Below are 25,865 nucleotides of genomic sequence, written 5' to 3'. Positions count from 1 at the left end.
GTAGAGGTCATCTTACAGTTTATAACATTTTACTTTTGTAGTTTAAAGCCAGTGAGCACATTATAGTTAAAATATCACATCTACAGATTATTTCCCAAAATGAATATGCTGAAGAGCTTAACCATCTGCAACGTGTTTCAGAAGTTATACAGGAGTTGAATGTAGATTTCTTCCTCTTTCCATCCAGCAAATAGTGGTTACAAGTGTTTCTTCTGCAGTTACAGAAGTTCCATGTAATGAATGGAAGCTGACAAAAGAATCTGATAGTAACTGTTACATCTACTTTTCTAGCTGGCTTGAAATTGAAAAGGATATAGCAATAGCTATAGCTAGCTGTGTCTATGAGGGAAATCAGTGACCTTTGTAAGCCTCATTGCACTATTATAGGTTCATAGGTTCATAGGTTCATACTAGGCTATCTGCCCGAGGGCATCTACAAGCCTAGCCCATAGTTTTGTGGCTTACGCCACCCCTTTAGTATGGGGAACTATACCCATTATTTTGCTGTGCCTCTGTTTTTGTCTGAGGGTAGATGGTATGCTGTAAACAGAAATATTAATTATTATTAATCTCAAAAATAGGGAGATCCGCGGTGGTGCAGCGGTAGCGTTGTTGCCTCACAGCAAGAGGTTCTCCTGTTCGATTCTCGGCTGGAGTGTCTTCTATGTGGAGTCTGCATGTCCTCCCCAGCGGTCGAGTGGCCTCCAAAAGACATGCATGAATGGACGTGCCTTTGCTGAAGGTTGGGTGTCGGGCTGGCGACTCGGTACCATAAAAATCTACTGCCATTCATTAGCGGACCGGAGTTCCGCTGTGGCGACCCCTAACCGAGAAAAGCCGAAAAGACAAACAATAATCTCAAAATAGGTAACTGATATTCAGCTGCATTTACAATTAGAGTTTTTGTTGCAAACCATGACCTATTTTTCAGGAACTGAACACTTTTCTTCTACTATGCATTTGTGATAATACATTTTAGAAAGTAGAATTCGCAATCATCTGCCTGTGAAGAATTCACCAGAGTGAATCCAAGAAAAATTACCAAAAACTGTAAATGTTAGAACAAAACATCCTTGGCTTTTGTGCATCTGACACATAGTAATTGTAATACCAGTAATCTAGTCCTGGAAACTTTTACATGTGTGAAGGAATCTGAAAAGAGGCTCCTGCCTTTATATATACTAAATTGATGGAAGGAATGACTTTTGCTTTTATATTTTAATGCATTATGCCCTTTTCTTCTTCCTGTGACAGCTACTTTTGATGTACCAATGCCACACATGCCGGCTTTCTTGGTACTCATACTCTCAGATCAAGTCTTTAGTTATTTTTAACAAATTATTCAGTTGTTATTATCCTTTGGCACACAAATGTGTTCAAATAAAAGAAAGCTGTTTTTCTGTCCCCAGAGAATAACCCAGCAACAAATTGGTTTAGAGGGGATAATGGAGTGGGTGGATATTACTTCTTGAAGCCTTAATGTGTCATTTGTAGGTGTGCCTTTATTCTTCAATGTATAGATTATCATCCTTTCACAGTTAAAGTTAAGATTCACAAATTCTGCCCATTTATAAGTTCTGTTCTTAGTGTAAAGTCAACTGATCATTTTCTTCAACTGTAGAATAGTAGTAAATGTTTCTGGGTTAAGGTTTATTATTTTATTGTTTTCTCACAGTTTTATCCTAATTCTTTTGACAAAAAACAAGTTATATCATCACTGTTCAAACAAATAGTCATATCTGTAAAGTAGTGTAAATGCTGAACTGTTTAGTGCAAACTAATGTTTACAGTGGTAACATTCATTAGATTCTAGGTCTTAAACTGAATTTTTGTAAGTCATATTTAAAACAGTAAATATTTATTTTTGATGTAAAAAATTTGCAGTACTCAAGCTACACGTATAGTGTCAACAACATTTTGTTCATATGAGAGCTGAGTACCTCTGTCTGTGTTGCCTGGAAGGTTGTTGAAATGGTTAGAGAAATATGAAAATTATCACAATATATACAAATAGTATATGAAACAGCATTAACACCTCTTTAACTACACTAAATAAAGAGAAAATATTAATGCAGCTGTGCTGCTCATCATTTAAGCTTTATCAGAAAATCTTTCAATAGCTTGTATGTAACATGGTTTTGCTATTATTAATATAAATATGAACAAGCAATATTAGGCACCTAGAAGCATCACTAGGATGACCTTAGAACAATGCCTGGAGATGTTACTAGGCTTTAATTCATTTTTTTCATTTGAATTTGTTTTAGGTTTATGGGTAACTTTGTCCTTCTTTGAACATAGTTGCTGTATTTCCAGATTTATATTTAAATCAATCACTATGGAAATTTTTTTCTAGATAAATTTCCTCCTTGTGCCTGCCACTTATCAGTCAAGTTCTTCTTTGAACTCACCTATTTGTTCTTCTGTCACATGCTTTTGAAGTTAGAGTCTTTACACATTTTCACATCTTCACATCATTCACATGGTTGGAGGCAAGAGGCATTTGACCAGGGTTGTCAAACAATCTGTCAGCCTTTTTTTTTTTGGGGGGGGGGGGGGGGCAGGGCTTTATCCTATGACAGTCTTGACAACTAGGATTGATATCCGTGCTGAATCTTGCTGTATGCTGATTTTCATTTCGTGCACAGCCCTGGCATACTGCTTAGTGAGCGTGCACATTGTGTTCCATACCGCCATTTTCTCCACATTGAGAAAGGTGATGTTGATTACTCTCCCCACACTTCTTATCTGTATCCTCCACTGCCCCTATTGTTAATCATTCTCAGGTCATCTGCCTTACAGTAAGGACTTTATGTATTTAACTTTTGTTTACAAGAATGATAGGTATTTCAGTAACAGTTCAGGTGCTACAATTATCTGGTAAAATATTGTGATTAGAACAAAAAACAGAACCCTGAAATACATGTAAAGCAATTTTAAAGTCAGTCAGATGTGAGTAACCCTTGACTTTGTTTGAAATGATATTACATAATCTATGCAAAGCCATGGAAAAGCTTATCGTGGAACTAATCAGTCATGACATAGGGAACATCCAAACACTGGGCAGGACTCTGTTTGGATTCATCAAGGCAGGTCATGTTTAGTCATCCTGGTGGATTTATTTTGAAAAAAATCACCAAAGCAATGGATGAAGGTAAAATGGTACATACCACATACCTTGACTTGGCCAAACCTTTTGAAACAATTCCCCACTCAGTCATAGTAGAAAAGCTAAGTAAACCCCGTTGTTACCCACTGGATTGCCAGCAGGCACCAACTGGCTCACAGGTAGGATGCAGGAAATCAGAATAGGGGAAGTTACCCCCACAAAGAGACCAGTCAGCAGTAAAATCCCCCAGGGTTCTTTGCTGGGGACCTCTCCTGTTTGGCATGTACTTTTCTGAAGTAAAAGACAATACTAAATGGTTCTGGCTGACTCAGTTTGCAGATGACTGCAAGCTACGAGCAGTCATAGAATCCCCACATGACTTACCCATCCTACAGTAAGGTTTGTCCCAAATAAATAACTGGTGCCAAAATCAAGAACTGAAACTAAATGCTAAAAAGTGCATTATTGTATCCTTTGGGAAGTCCTCTATATAGGCAACTACCAATACACCCTTAAGGGTTGACCTATTTATTCAGATTTGGGAACTTATGTGGACAGTGACCTATTGTTTGGCCAACATATGTCCATTACTACAAATAAATCCTTCTATATTGCACAGCTTATAAACAAAGGGATTGTGTCTAGATCTGGGGATGTCATTGGTCCCCCTTTACTCAGCCTATGTTAGGTCAGTCATTGAATATAATGCCCCATTTGGCATGTATCTGTCCAGACACATGCAGCAACTGGAATGCCCACTGAGATACCCTACTAAAAGGATACAAGGCCTAAACAACATGTTCTACAGGGACAGACCTGTTACTATACTCTGTATCCTCCAGACTGATAAAAGGTGACCTGTATCTGGCATGCAAGGCATCCTCCAACCCATTACTGATGGATTTACTGCACATCAGGAAGTCATATGGCATCAATTCTGGGATCTAAACCTCTTCAGTAACATCAACAGAATGGTTTGGAGGGACAGGTATATCTTGCAGAGGATACCACTGCTCTGGAACAGACTCCCACTCCACATAAAGCGAAGTTTGTATTTGTCTATATTCAGCCACAACTCAGATCTATGGATAGGAACCAGAACATGTACCCCAGGACAACCCCCTGTACTACTGGTGGACAGAGACACCTCCTAAATGCTTGGGTCCCCTCAAATTATCTGCGGTATGATCCCAGTTATCCTCATTAGGTTTAATGTATAATTATCGACTACGGGGCCGCAGTTACTGGATCTGTGATTAGGAGGCATGCCTGGCTAAAGGAACAAAATTTGCCTGATCATGTTAAAGCTAAACTGCTAGATGCACCTTTACAGCATGATACTCTGTTTGGTATTAAGGCAGAAGAGGTTTTAAAGAAAATGGAAGAAAAAGCTAAGTCTATGCAAACTGATAAAGACTTCTTACAAGTGCAGCCACCAAGATTCAGTAGACACTGGCCTACAAAGAATTGGTCATTTCCTGTGTCAGACACAGCTCAAAGGGGCAAATTCAGATGCCCTAAGGGTTACAGATACCAGGCACAAGATTCATACAGGTCAAAGCAATGGGGCACTTCTACCTCCAAATCTGGAGGAGATAAAGCGCAAACCTACAGAAAACAGTCCCAATGACTTCCCTCTGCCTGCACCAAGCACTTATCTTTTGGCAGCACCCTTAGGGGGAAAATTAGCACTTTTTGCTTAAAATTGGCAGTTAATAACCCAGGACAAGTGGGTACTAAACATAGTATCACAGGGATACAGATTCCATTTCCACACTCTGCCAATGGCAAACGGTTGGCCAGATCTGCCCAAAAATCAATGGGCAGTGGCACAGAAACAGATTACGTCCCTCATGGATATGGGGGCCATTCAGCCAGTACCAGAACAGGAAAAAGGACAAGGTTTTTACTCAAGACTGTTCTTGATACCCAGAAAGGACAAGGCCTGGCGGCCAATACTGGATTTATCAATTTTGAACACATACCTGGACATTCCAAAATTCAAAATGCTGACTTTGCAGCAGCTTCTGCCCATGCTGGGCAAGAATGCTTGGCTGGAGACATTAGACCTAAAAGAGGCATACCTGCATGTCCCAGTAAGACAATCATGCAGAAGATACCTCAGATTCAAGGCTGGCTTAATGCATTACCAATTCTCTGCACTGCCCTTTGGCTTATCTACTGCGCCCAGGGTCTTCACAAAGTGCCTGGCACCAGTAATTGCATTTTGCAGACAAAAAAGTATACAAATATACCATTACTTGGGCGACTGTCTCATTCAAGCAGAGAGCAAGAACATTCTTCTTCAACACCTGGCGTTTGTGAAAAGGCGTCTAACATGCCTAGGGTACACAAACGAAAAGAAATCACAACTGGTACCCTTTCAAAAGATAACATTCCTGGGTGCAAGCTTGAATACAACTGCCCAGATGGCTTACCTCATGCCAGACAAGCAAAGGCAACTGTCTACTTACTTCAAACTTATGGCAACAAAAACCCAGTTATCTGCAAGACAAATTCTGCAGGTTTTGGGCTTCATGGCATCCTGCATCCTACTGATTCCATATGCAAGACTGCATATGAGGAAACTTCAATGGTACCTAAAAAGTTTATGGAGTCAACATTCTCACAGTCTGGAAACAATGATTCCTCCCATATCCTGCCTACAACAGGAGTTTCTATGGTGGGCAAAGGCATGTCACCAAAACATGGGACTGGCCTTCACTTTACCTCCTGCCAGCCAAACCTTAACAACAGATGCATCAGATTATGCCTGGGGGGCCTACATGGCAGGAAGATGCATTCAGGACATATGGATCCCAAAACAAATGCATGTACATATCAACCAGAAAGAGATGCTAGCTGTTCAAAATGCCCTAACAGCCTTCAAGCACTTACTTCATCCAGGACAACTACTGATAAAGATGGACAACACCACAGTCATGTGGTATGTAAACAAGCACACACTCATACCCCCTTTGCAGATTAGCCATGGCACTGTGGGACACAGCTTTGACCTACCAAATACATCTTCAAGCTCAATTCCTGCCAGGAAAGCAAAATACTCTGGCAGACAATTTAAGCAGAAACCTTATGGACCCTCACGAGTGGAAACTAAATCCACAACTCTTCAGCATGATAACAGAGAAATGGGGGAGCCCAGACATGGATCTTTTTGCCTCTCCTCAAAATTATCAGTTGAAAAGATTCTGCACAAGGACTTATAACAGACAAGCATGGAAAGTGGACGCCCTATCCTTCAGTTGGAAAAACCTTCCAGTTTATGCCTTTCCTCCTCTGCCTCTTCTTCCCAAGGTCGTCCTAAAAGTCAGACAAGAGAAACCAAAGATGATACTAATTGCCCTGTCAATATTGGTACCCAGTACTAAGGAACTTGTCTCAATACCCAGCTTGGACCTTACCTCAAAGACTTCAACTACTGCCCCAGCAAAACAATCAGATCCTGCACAATCAACTCCAGACACTGAACCTGGCGGCATGGCTGATCATGTAGTTATACAAATAACTCCTCTCAGTAAAGATGTGATGGATGTCATTTTGGAAGCCAGAAGGCCTAGTACTAGAAAATCTGATGCTGATAAATGGAAGAGATTCTGTGCTTGGAATCGAGCACAAGGAACTGATACAGCAGAACCGAATATTCCTCAGATATTACAATACTTAACTGAGATGCTTGACAAAGGCCTATCTTTCTCATCAGTTAAAATCCATGCCTCTGCCGTTTTGGCTCATTACAATACAGAACCACTAATATTTTCTCATCCTTTACTAAAGCAGTATCTTAGAGGAGCCAAAAATGTAAGGCCTCCTAGAAGATCACCATTACCTGCATGGGACCTCAATTATGTATTGGAAATGCTCACCCTGCCTCTATTTGAACCAGCTGCTACCGCTGATATAAAGTTCTTATCATGGAAAACAGCTCTGCTACTAGCAATTACTTCAGCAAGAAGAGTTTCAGAGCTACAGGCCCTCATGGCTGTAGAGCCTTTTATCATATTTTACCCAGACAGGGTGTCTCTGAGGGCAAATCCTACATTTATGCCTAAGGTGGTTACCAGTGTGGCTCTCAACCAAACAATTCATCTGCCAACCTTTTACCCAAATCCACAGAACAAGGGGGAGAGAATTCTGCATTCCTTGGATGTACACAGACAGCTAAGATTCTACTTGAGCAGGACTAAAGCTCCAAGAAAAACTGAGTAATTACTAGTGACATATGCTGCAGGATCAGAAGGAAAGGCTATTTCAAAGCAGACAGTTTCAAAGTGGATAAGCCACTGCATCTGTTTCTGCTACTTACACCATGGTAAACTTGTGCCCAAGGGCATTAGGTCTCATTCCACCAGAGCTGCAGCTACTTCAGCAGCCTTTCTCAGAGGAGTACCAACCAAAGACATTCTAGAGGCTGCTACTTGGAGTTCTGTTCACACCTTTACAAAGCATTATCATTTGCCTCTCTAAGTCCAGGGCAGGCTTTGCCACTGCAGTTCTGCAGGGCCTTATAGCTGCACCTAAGGCTGTTTAGCTCCAGCCTCCCAACCATAGCTTTGGGATTCTACCCAAATGTAATGACTGCAACAGTGAAACATGAAGAACATAGTACAGTTGTGTACACTTACCATAAATGTAGATGTTCGAGGGTATTCACTGTTGCAGTCCAGGTTACCCGCCTGCCGCCCCCCAGTCATTCGGGAGTTTATCTTTCCTTCTCTATCTTCTACAACCTATGTGGTGTATTTGCTTGTAGATAAAGGTAAAGTTTATATTGATGCATGTATGTATATAATGTTGACTGGTGTGATAAATGAAGAAATATGGTGGTTGTTATCCCTTGTTGTCCAAACAATGACATTGACGATTATCTCTATTACATTTTCTGATGGATTGTTGAAAGCTGTCTAGTGTGGAAGAGCAGTATAGATGTGGGGATACTATTCTAATGGAGAGCAGCTAATTTGTGAAAAGCTTTTTCCTGCTGTGGCAGGTGTATAGGGGAGCAGGTCAGTGGGTTTTTAACAGTACGCCTAAAGGAGTATGAGCTGTTTTTGAATTGCAGGAGTTTTTGAGTGGTGGACAAAAATGGTCATTTATGAATTCATATGAGACAGTATTGGGATGAAAAAAGGCCATGGCCTTTTCTGGGAGCCAGTTAGATTAATCAATGGTGAGGCAGTAGTGCTCATGGAGGGACTAACGTGAATGAACCTCAGAATCTTGTTTTCATTTTGTTTTTAACTATTTGGAGATTTTGAGAAAACTGAAGTGCAGTGAATGGAAGGGGATGTTCAGAATGAGGCAGAGACGCATATTGATGCTTTCTTATATGTTTAGTAAGAAGATGAGATATTTTATAGGCTAACTTTAATTGACTAAGGGCTTTATTTGATTATTGTTTGGTGTGTTAAAGGTAGTGACTGATCATGACTTATTCCCAGGCATCTTTGCTGTGTCACAGCAGGGATTGAGTCATGATTTGAGCATATTGTCAGATGTAGGGATGTTCTGAGCTTTTTGTTTGTCCCCAGAAGTGATTTTTGTGGTGTTGAGGAAGAGAATGTTGTGATATAGCCAATTTCAGAAGAATTAAAAGTTTTCTTGAAGTGATGTTGAGAATTGTAAGATCTGAGCGTGACAGTGTCATCAGCATATAGAATGCTGAAAGAGTCCAAATGCAGAGCAGCACGCCGACGGAGACCGGAACCAGCGTAGTCACAAAATAGAATAAACCAAAAACCATCAAACGCTGTTCCCTATGGCAGTGGTATAAAATTCAGGCATCCAAAAGAGAGTCAGATAGAGTCCATTACCCACACGATCCTGTTGCACCAAATAAAAACTTTTATTGACATGTAACATGAGTGAGCGCTTTCGCCAAAAGGCTTCTTCAGACTTAAACATTTTACAAAAATTAGAGCTCATTTAAATAGCCCTCCTCAATTCCTGATAGGTTATACTAACACCACATGATCACATTCTTTCATTTAAAGCGCTGTTCTTCTAAACGTGTACAAGAACTAAATAAAAACTAAATACAAATATAAAACAAAACAAAGAATTATAAAAGTACACATAAAGCTTCTCTTAAATAGTTAAAAGCTGCAAACATTAAAAGAAACAAGATTATATACCTATTTACATAGAAATGTATAAACACTGGTGTCTTAATTAAGACCTCATATATGTATATAAAATTCATCATCTACACATAAGTAGTGGATGTATGTAATCCAAAGAAAATTCATTTTAAGCATTTGAGAATTCTTAACAACTTAATGGGTAGGTAGATGTTACAAGATACATCTATAACAGACAAGCTGACAGAGTAAGATTCACTTAGGTCTGTGTATTCTCCTACTCCTCAAAAATGGCTTGATCTGAACTTGATCGTTGATCTATTTAGCTAGCTGCAGCTTATGCCAGGCGTTTTACATTGGGAAGACCAACCGAACTCTTTAAGAGCGTATTAGAGAACATAATTATCATATTAGGCTGGGCTCAGACTTTAATGCCCTAGCCAAACATTGCAAAGGGGTAGGGGACAATCACATATTTAAGTTCTGTGTTATACAAATCTTAACGCAGGGTTTTAGAGGGGGTGATCTGATTAACAAGACTCTTGAATGTGAAACCAAATGGATAATTAGATTGAGAGCGGATGAACCCCCGGGTCTGAACGATAAAGTTCAGATCAAGCCATTTTTGAGGAGTAGGAGAATACACAGACCTAAGTGAATCTTACTCTGTCAGCTTGTCTGTTATAGATGTATCTTGTAACATCTACCTACCCATTAAGTTGTTAAGAATTCTCAAATGCTTAAAATGAATTTTCTTTGGATTATATACATCCACTACTTATGTGTAGATGATGAATTTTATATACATATATGAGGACTTAATTAAGACACCAGTGTTTATACATTTCTATGTAAATAGGTATATAATCTTGTTTCTTTTAATGTTTGCAGCTTTTAACTATTTAAGAGAAGCTTTATGTGTACTTTTATAATTCTTTGTTTTGTTTTATACTTGTATTTAGTTTTTATTTAGTTCTTGTACACGTTTAGAAGAACAGCGCTTTAAATGAAAGAATGTGATCATGTGGTGTTAGTATAACCTATCAGGAATTGAGGAGGGCTATTTAAATGAGCTCTAATTTTTGTAAAATGTTTAAGTCTGAAGAAGCCTTTTGGCGAAAGCGCTCACTCATGTTACATGTCAATAAAAGTTTTTATTTGGTGCAACAGGATCGTGTGGGTAATGGACTCTATCTGACTCTCTTTTGGATGCCTGAATTTTATACCACTGCCGTAGGGAACAGCGTTTGATGGTTTTTAGCATATAGAATGCTGTTAAGGGTGGGTAGCTCATATGGAAGGATGTTGATAAACAGAATAAGACAGGGCCAGGTATGAATCCTTGTGTAACTCCAATGTTGGTGAAAATGGAAGCATGGGTGAAAGGCAACTGGTAATGTGGAGAAGGTTCTATTGAGTAGGTTCTTTAAAAATTATTGGAACTATTTGGGGAAAAGTTAATGGGAACTCTGGACATTCTAGTTTTCTCCCAGTTTCAAAAAGTACTGGTTATTTGGCTACACTGATTGTTTGCATATATTGCATTTACCCTTGTCTTGTTGTCCAGGTCATGACTAAGAAGGACCACCCCCCCTTATCCTGTTAACAAATGATTATAAAAATGGAAAATATATACCTCCCATACATCCCTACCCTCTTTTGTATCTCTTTCCATATCTTCTACAATGCATCTTTGGATTTCCCCACCAGCCATTCTGGTAGTCTACTTTGCAAGTTCAAAACTGTTTGAAAAAGTACTCTGCAGATTATCCTGGGTGTATTCCACCGCTGCAAACTGCTACTCATGTCCCTTTCTCCTCATTGTTTCATTTCTGTTTAGGAAGACCCCTGATATTTTTCGATGACATGAACGTATGCACCTATATTGCCTCCCTCATCAGTCTCTTCTGGTGTCTTGTAAGAACAAGTCCCACTGCTGTTGTCTCTCATCATATCCTTTATGAGAGCAACTTCAACTTCTGTTGTCTCTGGTCATATCCTTCGCCCTCCAGCTCATGCATCCCTCATTTAGTTTTCCTCTTGGACTCTTTCAGCTACATGATGTTCTTCTGTTCAGATAGGCCATTCTTCTCGCCCCTTCAAAAATCATTGATCATCAGCTGTTCTTGCCTGTTGTTTCAGTTTTATTAATGTATTTAGAAAGTCTTTTCAAGGGAGGTAAATATAAAAGCTTTATATCGCAATTCAAATGATTTGATAATATTTGCCTTAATTGAATAATGGTGTTTCAGAACATTTTAAATTTCAACATTGAAATAGCTGACTTAATTGCATTTTTTGATAAAGGTACTTGTAGAGGACAGATTAACCACAAAAAATGTATTAATTTCTTGAAGAAATTACATTATATTCTGTAATGCCATAATTTGTCAGGTATTTAAAAAGTGAACAAGAGTTAGTCATTTACAAGTTTCAGAAGCCTCTTATTTTAAATAAATAAATATCTTGAATAAATATAATCATATTTCAGACCTTCAAATTCATATAAACCTATCAATGGAAAGACAAGTTAACATAAACTGAAAGAGAAAACAGAAGAAAAATCTTCCTGCACCTTTAATGGAATGGGTGACATAAAATAAAACAAGAAATCTTCAACACTGAGTGTTGAAGCCTATCTAGTACTCCGCTGATGTCATAACCACAATTTGGAGAGGAGTAGCGGTGGTTTATTAGCAGTTGCATATCTCCAAGGCACCACTAAAATCCCTTTTTGTCATTTCTCAGTTGCAGTCCATTTTCTGTAACCAGTCACCTTTTCAAGCCTTTCAGTGACTGTTGAAAGGCAATTTAATTCAACTCTGCCATATATTGAATTATACTTGACGTTTTCAAAATACAAGATGAGACTTTAAGATTGTAAACAATAATGCATTTGTACTTCCTGATGCATCCAGTGTTTAGTCCTGCTTTAGTACCATTTTTAACACCTGTTGAGAAATAATGCTAAAGCAAGTTTAATTGTTTTCAGATGAGAAATATGACAAGCTGAGTGATGTTTACTACTGTCTTTTAGTAAAGTGTACATGATAATGTACTAAGCTGAGGTAGATTTGTAACAGATCAGATCTATTACACTTTATAATGCTTTAGCAGTGCCTTCCTTCCACCCCATTGTTTGTTTATTTATGTATTGCCTGGGTGGGGTTGCCTGGGTGGGGGATATATATAAACACTCCATGTAATCGAACAGTCTTACTGTCGAATGAGTTTAACACTAGCAGAAGTGATTGAAACTTATTTGCTCTCTTCCACTGGTATTAAGTCCATGCAAAATTGTGCACAGTGGGGATTGGGTAAATTGCACTTCCTCACTGTACAGTGATCTTGGAGTTGGTATATATAGTTAGCAGTGTGTATAGGGGTGCAGGGAGGCTTGTCCCTGCAAAAAAAACGTGTTTTTTTTTCACTGTTTTGGCTTTTGATAATTTGGGATTGATCATTTACAGTTTGAGATTTGTGTAGATACACATGCTTACCTTGTGTATATAATTAATCTTGTTTTACTTTTACTTTCCTAGCATTTGTCCTTTCAGGGCTGTTACCTCCCTTCCTGGGCAAGAAAGCTCTGTGGGTTTGGTATACTAACTGCCTTTTTATATGGAGCTCTCTTCAAGCTCCTGGCAGTTAGAAAAAGTAGATGTGTCCTTAAGCTTTAAAAAGCTGGCCTTTTAGTCATATACTTGGAAGGATACAACCCTAAGAGATTAGGTGAGTGCAAAAGTGATCTATTAGTACAGTTGTTGTTATGGTAAGTTTTATTTGCACAACTGTACTTTCTATTAATATTACCAAATGATCCAATTCATCCAGTCCACCTGATCTAACATATACATCCTTGAGCCCTTCTCAGATCTAATGCAGCCAATTTAGTGCTTTGGCCTTGAGGCCTTCCAAAATTTTTACCTATAATGCCCAGATCCTCCCTCATTATCTCAGATCTTATTTGCGGCCTCTTGAGATGGCAGTGTTGGTCCCTGCAGATAAGTGCTGTGCCTTTTATTTGTTGTTTAAACCTGTTTAAAACTCATGACCTTCTGTTTCAGAGTATTTCCTTTCTAGCATGTTCTTTTAGGATTTATAAGGTTTTTACTTAGTTAGGTAGCTGTATCTGCAGCCCTTCCTTGCTTGGCTGTGGTGCCATTTTCTTTATCTCTTTTGGTATATAATTTCAGCTTGTAGTTTTTCTTTAATACTTACAGTAGTCATTCCTTAGAATATTAATCTACATTGTTATTTCAAAATTATTCTTGCATGTTGTCATTGTTAAGATTATGATTTTTATATATATGCATACAACACACACACACACACACACACACACACACACACACACACACACACACACACACACACACACACACACACACACACAAATATATAAGTGTGTCAGACACCCAATCATATTGACAGTATGCTGACATCTGTATGGTCGACACCATTTGGTTGACCCAGACAGATGGTCGACCGGTGTTCGATATCATCATTCCCCAGGCAGGAGAATATTCCCTTACCTTGAGGACTGTGTGATAGTTAGTATATATAATTGGCAGGAGGTGTTGGGGTTTAGCTCTCCACATGGGGGGTGCAGGGGGGCTTGTCCCCCCTGCAAAAACACTTGGTGTTTGGTGTAGTCTGCTCTGAGGTAATCCCTGGTGCATGGACAGAATGTGTCGATATTTGTAAATTTGACATTATGACATTGATCTGTTGGGTGTCCGCATACTGCCTATTCGATCAGGTGCCCGACATCGATATATATATATATATATATATATATATATATATATATATATATATATATATATACATACATACACTTTTTTTTTTTGAGTCAGATTTGGGAAAAGTATGTTGGAGTCACAGCCGCATACAAACATGCGGTTGTTGTAATATGTGCAACTCTATACATGAAAGACCCTATGCTGCTGTTCACAGATATAACAGAACCAGTCCGTGTCCAGGGAAAGTAAACTGCAATACAACACACTTAGTGTATTCAGCCTTATGTAGCTAGTAAAACTAACAGAAGACTAAGGGAGAGGATAAGGGAGCACATCTACGAAATCAATAAGAAAAAAACCCACTAATGAGTTATTTAGGCATTCTTCTGTTTGTTTAAATTTTAAAAAAATCACTTTTTTGCCATCAATAGGGTTCAGGTGACACTGTTATGTGGGAATATTGAAACCACAGTGGAATGTAAAGAGCTAAGTTGGCAGCTAAGGTTAAATGCCTCAGAAACACCCAGTATCAATGACACCATTTCTGTTTCTAGTATTTTAAGGGTTAGAGCTGGCATTATTTGATGAATGTTTTATATACTTCTTATTGAATTTATGCTGCTCATTTATACATTTATTTATTTGTTTATTTGCTGGCTTTTTGTCTTTACGTGCCAACTACAAAAAATTCCGACTGCATTTTCTAGTGTTAGTTCCTTCAGGGGCGTTTTATTACTATTTTCATTTTCCTTTTTATTTTCATTTTATGTCTTTAATTTTTCATAATCTCTCATTGCTTGAACATTGTGGTTTATTTTCTACTGTTTAAGATGAATTTGACTTCACTTGTCACTCTGAAGATGTCTTTGACTATAAAGACAAAAGCAGTTAGTATTTAACGTTTTAGTTTATTAAAGCTTTGCAATTTGAAGTTCATCGGTGGCATCCTTTTTGTTTTTATTTTATATATTTTCAGTTGTATACAGTGGATATAAAAAGTGCACACACCCTTGTTAAAATGCCAGATTTTTGTGATATATAAAAAATGAGACCATAATAAATCATTTCAAAACTTTTCCCACATTTAATGTGACCTATAACCTGTACAGTTCAATCAAAAAACAATTATGTTAGGGGAAAAATATAAAAAATAAAAAACATACAATAGGTTGGTTGCATAAGTGTGCACACCCTTAAACTAATACTTTGTTGAAGCACCTTTTGATTTAATTACAGCATTCAGTCTTCTTGGATACACACCTGCCACCAATTAAAGAGACTGTGATTAACCCCAAATAAAGTTCAGCTGCCCTAGTAGGATTTTTCTGACATTTACTCATTTGCCTGCTACACCAAAAGGCATGGTTCACAGAGAGCATACAAAGCATCAAAGGGTTATCATTGCTGAAAGTTATCAGTCAGGAGAAGGGTTCAAACAAATTCCACAGCATTGGATATACCATGGAACACAGTGAAGACTGTTATCAAAAAGTGGAGAAAATATGGGACAACAGTGACGTTCCAAAGAATTGAACCTCCCTCCAAAACTGATGAAAAGACAAGATGAAAACTGGTCAGAGAGACTGCCAAGAAACCTACAGCAGCAACACTGAAGGAGCTGTAGGAATTTCTGGCAAGTACTGGTTATGTACTACATGTGGCAACAATCTCCTGTATTTTCCATATGTCTGGGCTATGGGGTAGGGTTGCAAGACAGAAAATCCAGGCCTGGCTAAAATTTGCAAAAGAATACATCATTTCCCAAAAGCATGTGGGAAAATGTGTTATGGTCTGATGAGAACAAGGTTGAACCTTTTGGCCACAATTCCAAAAGGTACGTTTGGAGCAAAAACAACACTTTGCATCACCAAAAGAACACCATCCCCACAGTGAAGCATGTTGGTGGCAGTATCATGCTTTGGGGTTGCTTTCCTTCAGTTGGAACTGGGGCTTTAGTCAAGGTGGAGGGAATTATGAACAGTTCCAAATACCAGTCACTTTTGGCGCAAAACCTTCAGGCGTCTGCTAGAAAGATGAAGATGAAGAGGAATTTCACATTTTAACACGACAGTGACCCCAAGCATACATCCAAATCAACAAAAAAATGGCTTCACCAGAAGAAAATTAAAGTTTTGGAATGACCCAGGCAGAGCCCAGACCTAAATCCAATAGAAAATCTGTGGGGTGACCTGAAGAGGGCTGTGCACAAGAGATGCCCTCACAATCTGACAGATTGCAGTGCTTATGCAAGGAAGAGTGGGCAAATATTGCCAAGTCAAGATGTGCCATGCTGATAGACTCCTACCTAAGAAGAGTTAATGCTGTAATTAAATTAAAAGGTGCTTCAACAAAGTATTAGTTTTAAGGGTGTGCACTTATGCAACCAGGTTGTTGTACACTTTTTATTTTTTTATATTTTTTTCCTCTAACAGATTTGTTTTACAATTGAATTGTACAGGTTATAGGTCACATTAAAGGTGGGAAAAGTTTTGAAATGATTTATTGTGACCTCATTTTTTTATGTCACAAAAACCTGGCATTTTAACAGGGGTGTGTACACTTTTTACATCCACTGTATATGTGTATATCTATATATATCTATATCTATATCTATATATATCTATATATATATATATATATATATATATATATATATATATCTGTGTGTGTATGTATATACATGTATCTACCTATATATATATATATATATATATATATATATATATATATATATATATATATGCAATCATACATGGACTTCCTCAAAACAAATTTTCAAAATTGCCCCCTGGTGTTAAATGTTTTCAGGAATTGATGTTGATGCAGTTGATTCATTTAAGAACGGGTGGCAATTTTTAAAAATTTGTTCTGAAGAACTCCACGTTTGATTGTGGATGAAAGGGCTAAACAAAAGTTGTTTTTAAAATGTTTTAAAAAGAGTTTTACAGTATTAAAAAGTTCTGCTTGTGATTAAGTGACTGTCTTCTTGTCGGCTGTTCATCTTATGTGTGTGTGTGTGTGTGTGTGTGTGTGTGTGTGTGTGTGTGTGTGTGTGTGTGTATACATATGTATATATGTGTATGTATATATATCTATATATATATATATATATATATATATATATATATATATATATATAGTAAGGGTTTGTGTGGGGGGGCGTAGCCACCCACATAGTTTGGACATATATTTATCGATGTTTTGATTTTAGATGTTACGAATTTTACATGTTTTGAAGGGAACCATATATATATATATATATATATATATATATATATATATATACATGTGTGTGTATTCTCATTCTGATTGAAACCTGGCTCAAACCTCACATCCAAAAGTGAAGAAATACTCCCAACAGGTTATAACATTCTTTGAGTAGACAGACTATCTAAGAAAGTGGGTGGTGTGGCTCTAATGTTTAAATACCACCTCAACATCCAGATCCTTAACACATCTGCCATATACTACTCTTAACTGGATATTAGTCAATAAAGACCCTCACTCATACAGCCTCAGTGACCTCACTCCAACATTCCTTTTGAGACACCACTGAGATTGTGCTAAACCCATTATCTATAGACTAATCCGAAATAGGGTAAACTTTAACCCTCTCTGCTTTATCTCAATCTTTCAAAAATGTGATTGGACACCACTAATGTACCTCAATCTGGATGAAGCCATCCACTTTTTCAATAGCACCTTCCTAAACACACATGCCCCCATAATAAATGCCAGAGTCAAAACACAGTATTCCCCTTGGCTACAAAAAAGCACCAGGGCACTAATGAAAATCAGAGATAAGGCCTGGGAGCACTGGCACTTAACAAAAACGCCCTCCTCTAGACCTAGAGTTGATCAATAAGGTCAAAAAGCAAATAAAAGAGGATAAAACCCAATATTATCAGTCTGCCCTAAACTCCTCCCATCACAGCCCTAAGCAGTTCTGGTCCACAATAAACTTCATTCTCCACCCAGGTAAAGTAGGCATCCTTCCCCCCACCTACCACTCCCCCTTCCTCCAGCAGTATTGCTGACTCATTCAATAAACATTTTACTGAAACCATTCTGTCTTTGACTAAATAACACAACCCTCTACCCACCCTCCCCACATCAAAACCAAATACTCTGCCCACATTCTTTTCTTTTTCATCAGTACCTAACTCCTATATAAAAAAAACTTCTATTGAAACTTAACCTACAAAAACTTAAGCCTACAAAACTTGCAGCTGATAGTCTCCCCTCTGAATACCTAAAAATAGCAGCAGAAGCCCTAGCTTATCTAGTCTCTGTCTTAATTGGTCCTTATCAGAAAGCTATGTCCACATCTGTGGAAAATGACCCACATCATTCCACTCCATAAAGGTGGCTCCTCCACTGAACTTTCCAGTTACCGCCCCATAGCCATCCTTTCTCCATTTTCCAAGATACTTGAGAAAGGTATCCATTCTCAAGTCTTAGACTACCTCTTAGCTAATAACCTCCTCTCCAGCACACAGCATGGCTTCATGCCATACCACTGCACTACTACCACCTTGCTCTCGTTCACTAATGGTATCCTTCATCATAAAAATAATGGCCTGTTCTCCTCTGCTATATTTCTGGATCTGTCCAAGTCTTTTGTCATGATCTCGCACAAACTGCTAATCTCTGTTCTCACTAACCTATCCTTTTCTCATTCAGCTACTCATTGTTGGCAGCCAGTTAGATAGCTGTGAAACCAATCAGTTGTCCAGCATAATGACCTATCACGTCGACTTCCTGTAATACTTGGTGTTCTCCAAGGCTCCATCCCGGTCCCCTACTATTCTTACTCTTCAACAATGATCTGTTCATTGCCACCAAGCATGCTTCTCTTATACAGTATGCAGATGACTCCACCCTCATCTGCTCAGCCCCAACTATACCTGAACGTCACAAGATCACACAGGAAGCCTTTTTATCTGTAGAAAGCTGACTATCTAATGCCCAGTTATTAATCAACCTGAGCAAGACTAAACTCCTTATCCTCCAACCCTCTAACTCTAACCCTGTTATCCCCTACTTTAATATTCTAGCCAAAGACAATACCGTCATCTCCCGAAAAGAACACAGCAAACTACTTGGTGTTGAGACTGATAACAATCTCAGATTTGACACTCACATTTCTCTTGCCATAAAAAAGATTCATAAACTAGGTGCATTGTACAGAAGCAATTCCTCACCAAGATGGCCAGAATTTCTGCTGCCAATTCCCACCTAATCTCCACTTTACTCTTCGCCTCTCCTGTACTTATCTACTATAGACAAACAGACCCAAACAAGCTCGAAGCTTGCTACAATAAAATTGCTAAGTTTAACACTGGTGCATCTTATCGCAGCCACAACTGTATCTCACTTAGAGAACTTGACTGGCTTGAACTACCTCAACTTCTTCACCCGAATCAGCTCTCTCTTGCCTACAAGTTAGTAAACTATCCTCTTAAAGTCCCATCCCTTCAAAATCTTCTCCAGCCGTACTGCTTCACTAGACCACTATGCTCCAGCAGCAGAAATCTACTTCTAGTGACCAAACCCAAGAACTCAGCAGGAGAAGCACTATTTTCCTGTATCATATCCAGATTATGGAACAACCCCCCCCTTCTTCCACTACCTTCTTGCAATCACTCCAGGACTGCATTAAAAACACAGTTAAAAAGTCTCTGGTTATGTCCCTACACCAATCATGACTAGTAGCCCTCCTTTTTACCTCTCCTAACTACCTTGCCTCACACCATTTGATCATCGCATTGTTTTCTCTGCAGGCTCTGGCCTTTACCCTCCCCTTCCTTCCTCACTCAAGTGCTCAGACCTGTTATAACATGCTTAACTACCTCAATTCATCTCAACTCCAAATGCATATCCAACTGACTTGCACCTAGCTTTCTCTCACTATCACGTATACTACTCACGCAGTCCCTTCTCTTACTCCTCTAGCTTTCTCTTTGATCCCATTAGCCCTTCTAGCTTGTTCCACCTTCACGTGGAGCATCAGCTTTATATCTGTTTCAGTCTAGTGCAGTATTTGTATATAAGATTTCGGTATATGAGTTTAGAACAGTATCTGTTTGAGCTTAGAACTATCTGTATATACATCCTACCTTTATTTCTAGCCTCTAGCTAGATATTGGTGTATCTGTTCATTACTATGTTTCATATTGTATGTATATCTAATGTTTTCTGCAGTATGTATTAATTTGCTATTGTATGTATATTCAATTGTTCTTCATGTACTCTGCTGCTCATTTATTGTTCTGTGGAGCTTTTCTCTCTGGACCTGTGCTGAAAAAGGACCTGTGTCCAATTGGAGTTTCCTGGTAAACAAATGTAAATAAATTAAATGTGTGTGTGTATATATGGCTCTACTTAAAATAATCAAATTACCGTATTTTCGAATTGCAAAATGTCGAGACCATAACGTCGTATGTCCTAAACATTGCAAATTTACAAGATCGAGTATGATAATGTCGAATCAGTAGTTCTAAACCTTGCAGGATATCATTCATGTTTGTACTGTCCTGTGGTGTAGTGCGGGAATGTATTTAATGCGGTTTGGCACTTCCTGAGATGTAGATCTTAGCTTTCTAAACATGGCGGAGAACACAGTCTATTGCCCTGGAGTTGTAGGAAATGTATATCCTTTGACTAAGTCGCAGAAGGGTAAGGACAACCTTAATCATTGATGGTTACATTTATAACTTAGAGCAGACTGTGGACTTAAAAAGGTACTGGTGCTGTAAACAAAAGTTAGTAATGAAGTGTAAAGGTCGAGCCATCACTGTGTCTATGTCTGATTGAAAGAAATTGTGTAAGAGTACTGCACACATCCATAGTGGTGATCCTTCTGAAGTGCAAAGATATGTTATGTGTGCTGAGTTTAAACAAAAGGCTATGTTATCACATGATACCCCTTGTTTAGTAGTGGATGATGTCATGTCTTCAACTAGTTTAGATTCAGTAACATATCTTCCTAGCCAAAAGGCATTACTGCAGTAAGTCGGTAGAGTTCGTAGAAAACAAAGTGGTGTAATTGGGAATCGTGCACTTACATTAGAAAACATAAATGTTACAGATTTTCCTTTGAAACATGGAGTGTTCAATAATAAACGGTACGTAGACACCTCTAGTGACCTAATTGTGTTGGTGCTTACTACACTAAATAATCTGCATGATTTCAGCTGTTGCATAATTTGGTTAATGGATGGCCCCTTCTTTTTTAAAGGAATAATTTGTCATCAGCTTTACAGTTTACATGGATTTGTGAAGTATGGTAACTATACAAGAACAGTACCCTTACTATATTGTTTGATGAGTAAAAAGTCTTTGACGCGCTATAATGTTATGTGGCACTATGTGTTGTCATTAATGGCTGAGAATAACTTTGTCAGCAGTGTTAAATTTGTACTCTGTGACTTTGAAATAGTTGCTATCAAAAGTGTTAGGATTAATCTGAATGGCTTTATACCATAAGGTTGTCTGTTTCACTTTAGCTAAAATATATGAAGGAAATTGCAAACTCTTGGATTAGCCACATTGTAAAATAAAAGTCAACAATTTCAGAACTACTACTAAAAACTCCTGATGTCCAATTAATTATTCCAATTAATTATCCAGCATGTTTCCCTTAGTATCCTTCTCATTACTTTGTATTTAAGGCCATAGAGGCAGTCTGTCAGACCACAAGAGGAGGTGATGTTCATAATCGCACAGAGCTAAGGGAAACATGCTGGATAATTAATTTAAGAGCAAACAGATCACCAGGCTTGAATACTATTGTGCCATTAAAACCTGCACTTAAGAATAGAAGGAATATGATTAGCAATTTACTTGAATGTTGAACAAGAGCAAAGTAAGGCTCAATTCTCGTATTTAAAACTGAATAGTTTATTATTGTAAAAACAGTTGATAAGCGCTTTCGCTATATGGTAGCTTCATCAGAACTATAAACTATTCAGTTTTAAATACGAGAATTGAGCCTTACTTTGCTCTTGTTCATCTGATGAAGCTACCATATAGCGAAAGCGCTTATCAACTGTTTTTACAATAATAAACTATTCAGTTTTAAATACGAGAATTGAGCCTTACTTTGCTCTTGTTCAACGTTCTATTTCCTTTTACATAAGTTTTGTCTTTACAAGAGCATTTACCTGAGTGAGCGGTATTTTGGACTGTTGGAAATTACTTGAATGTTGCTTCATTCATATAATGTATTCACATCCATAGCTATTAGTTTTCTCATATACAATCCTATAGTAAAGAGAAGCACTGCCCCTTTAATTACAATGAAGGAAATTATACCTCTCTGCTAGCTGGCCTCCTTTTGGTTTGCAACAAGGGCGTGTCAGAGAACTAAATGAGGAATGGCTGTGATGCTTTATAAATACAAAAGCTGAACAGTCCTTTTTATACGATCTGAGGAAGGCTTATTTGCCGAAAGCACTTATCGGAAGACTGAGGAATGCTTATTTTATGTTATATTCTTTTTATTAAAGTTTTGATTTTACTATTAAGTTTTACTGCCGTGGTGGACATTAGGAGTTTTTAGTAGTGTTTGCCTTTTCTCTTCCTCATTGGTGTCCTTCACAGTGTAAGAAAGTTTTTTACCTTCAATTTCAGAACTCTGTGAAGTGCTTGATTGCTCTTGCTTTTTCACAAGAGGATGAAGTGATACCTGCTTTTAATTTATTAAAGCAGTTCTTTCCTGTTGAAGGTCAGGGACTTTTAAAATACTTTACTGATCGGTATCTGTTAGGCAAACCTAGGAAGTTTTCTACCAGATCCACTGCTTTTGTAGGATTTCCACCATTATATCCAAAGGAATTTTGGAATGTGTCACAACTGAATATGCAATGTTTACCAAGAACACATAATAGTATTGAAGGTTGGCATCATAGACTGAAGTGTATGTTGGGAGATCGTGCTACAGATTTGGCTGTTCTTATGTCCACTCTAGCAAGGGAACAGAACAGAGTGGAGGAATTGCGGCTCCATATGTTAGCGGGATGTCCACTATCACCGAAATGAAGGAAACTTATTCAACGGCAATGTCATAATAGACAGTTATGATATTCTGAGTTTCCTAAAGGCTCTGGCTACTCTGCTGAAGCTTTGATCTCGTATCATTGCATATATGTGTGTGTGTGTGTGTGTGTGTGTGTGTGTGTGTGTATGTGTATATATGTGTGTGTGTATATATATATATATATATATATATATATATATATATATATATATATACATACACATACATGTTCCTTTATTACTGTGAAGATATGTGAAGGCTGCCAGCCTAGCTAGATAGAATTTTGTAGATAATTCTATGTCTTATTAAATATTAATAAAAGGCATAGGCTTGTTCTCTTAAATCTGAGACTACTATATTGGATGTTGAACTGCAAAAATGTAACAACAGTGCACTCTTCTGTAAGAAAGCTGATAAGTCAAGCATTGTATGACTGTTTGATCTCATACTCCGAGCCCTGATGCTGTGGTTTCCTGACCAGGTGCAAGATCAAAGCTATGAGTTTCTGTTAGCCTGGGAAACCAGAGAAGAATGATGTAATCTAAAATGAGCCAGCAGTGATGTATTATCAATTTAAAAGACTGTTTCAGAGAAAGAGAGAGAGAGAGAGAGACAGCATTTCTGGACTTTGTCTAAAGCTGACAACAACTCACCAGTACTCAGCTTTTGCTCTATATGTAAGTTTATTTAGAACTGTGATTGCTCTTAGGAAAAGATAGAAAATAGTAAGTTTAGTCTAGCTGTTTTCTATATTTATGTCAGAATTATTCTACAGTATTATTTTAAGCATTTTCCTCTGATGTCTGAAATCATGACTAGCACTGTGTAGTAAAAAGTATTGTCTTGTGTTTTTATTATTTATTATTCATTTTTAAAGCTTTCAACTGTGGCTGTTTTGTGTAGAGATAATTTAAGCTGCAGAGTACATTGCATGTATATAGTGATACTGTCCAAGCCACTCCGATAGCTTTAGCCCTGGGTCTGGGTAACAGTAATATTACACAGTAAGATTGGTCACCCTTTGGGAAGGGCCTTATAGTAGCTGATATTAGTGGTTTGTGGCAGTGATTCCTATCTTATAGCCTGGCAGAACAGGGGCACAGCTGGAGAACCTGTGCCAGCCTTCCCCAGGAGTATCTGTGTGTTTGTATCTAAATCAAATCTTTAAGTGCGTGTGTGCCAGCTACTTGGGCAGGGAGACAAAGCACTGGTTGGACAGAGAGGGTGCTGCAGGTTTTAGCTTGATCACTAGGGTGAGACCTGGACCCTATAGCTGTGCCAGTGGGGTGACTTATTTAGGATCTGGAGAGAAAGGGAGAAACCAGCCCCAGACTGACTGTGATCTCTGTGTGCTCTTAAGGAAAATTGTACTTTACTGTGTGTATTTGTTATCCTTACCAATGCGGTGGTGGTGCTGCATTGTCACCTTCACAGTAAGACGTTGTCACATTTGATTCTCAGCTAGAGCATCTTCTGTGTGGAGACATGCATGAATGGACGTACCATCGTTGAAGGTTGTGCGTCAGAGCTGGCAACTCGGCACGTAAAAATCTACTGCCAATCATTAGCGGACTGGAGTTCTGCTGTGGCGACCCCTAACTGGGAAAAAGCCGAACGACATAACAACCAATGTGGACGCCCCTCACTGGTAGTAGTGGTGAGGATTGAGGCTCCTTGATTACTGGGCCAGTGCATGGGCATCACAATTACCTTCCTGATGTTTGGTTTGTTTTTTTGGGAGGGAAAAAACAGGTTTTTAGTGTGAGTTTCATACTTATATAAGTTGGAAAGCTGTTTTTTGTGGGACATTTGGAAGATAATGTTTTTAATAAGAATTGATTAGTGGTAGTATAGTGGTAGTATCCGGAAGGATTTCAGTTTGAACTGTCACTTGGTATGGAATGATTTATTATGGAGTACACAGGGCGCAAAGGAAGATTGTGTGTTCATCATTTATGCGTTCGATGTTATGGTCTGTGATCATTTTTAGGCTTGTTTTAAGAGTTTCTGAAGCTGAGATATTCTCGGGTATTAACTGGACATTTTCATACTCAGTATTGTAAATCTCTGATGTCTAGGACATATGACATTATGGTTTTGACATTCTGAAATTCGAATTGGTAATTTGAATATTTCAAATAGAACCATATGTATATATATATATATATATATATATATATATATATATATATTTATGTAGATCTAGGACTATTGAACGAAAGTTCAATAGTCCGAATCCACAATTACAGAAAACACTTTAATGAAAGCGCTTTCACCGAAAAAGCGCTTTCGTTAAAGTGTGTTAAAAAAAATTACATTTATGTTTTTGCAGGGGGGCAAGCACCCCCTACTTAAATATTCTCACTCCGAGGCCGCACTACAGTGGGGAAAAGGGAATTTTCCCTTATCCCCACTGTAGTGTGAAATCTGCAACAGACATACTTACGCGAAAGTGCTTCTTCGGTGAAAGCACTTTCGAGCAAATATGCCCAGCCAAATCTGTTTCGGTGATGTTGCCGTTCGAGCCATACGGCTCCCCTATATATATATATATATATATATATATATATATATATATATATATATATATATATGGGTCTACGTCAAAACATTGAAATCTCATAACACTGAAACTCAAAACATTGAGACCATAACATTGAAAACCCAAAACAACGAAAACTCAGAACACTGGAACTATGCATCATAAGATTGAAAACTACAATGGACATGTAAATAACATCCCCTCCACCTATAACAACACCAAACTAACAAACACACTTTTTACTACGTTGCTTTGTCCCCACACCCCCCATAAGTTAAATATACCAACTCCATGATCGCACTACAGTGGAAAAAAGTTAATTTCCTAACCT

At 38.2% G+C, this 25,865-nt stretch overlaps 1 protein-coding gene across 3 annotated transcripts in view; it reads left to right on the top strand.

Annotated features, from left to right (window-relative positions):
- VWA3A (von Willebrand factor A domain containing 3A) overlaps positions 1-25,865 on the top strand; it is a 2,208,650-nt gene that overhangs the window by 413,410 nt on the left and 1,769,375 nt on the right. The window lies entirely within an intron of this gene.

The sequence above is a fragment of the Protopterus annectens genome, chromosome 12.part0, assembly GCF_019279795.1.
Source record: "Protopterus annectens isolate FY-2018-M chromosome 12.part0, PAN1.0, whole genome shotgun sequence".
NCBI classification, from domain to species: Eukaryota; Metazoa; Chordata; order Ceratodontiformes; family Protopteridae; genus Protopterus; species Protopterus annectens.
This window is presented reverse-complemented; position numbering and strand designations above follow the sequence as displayed.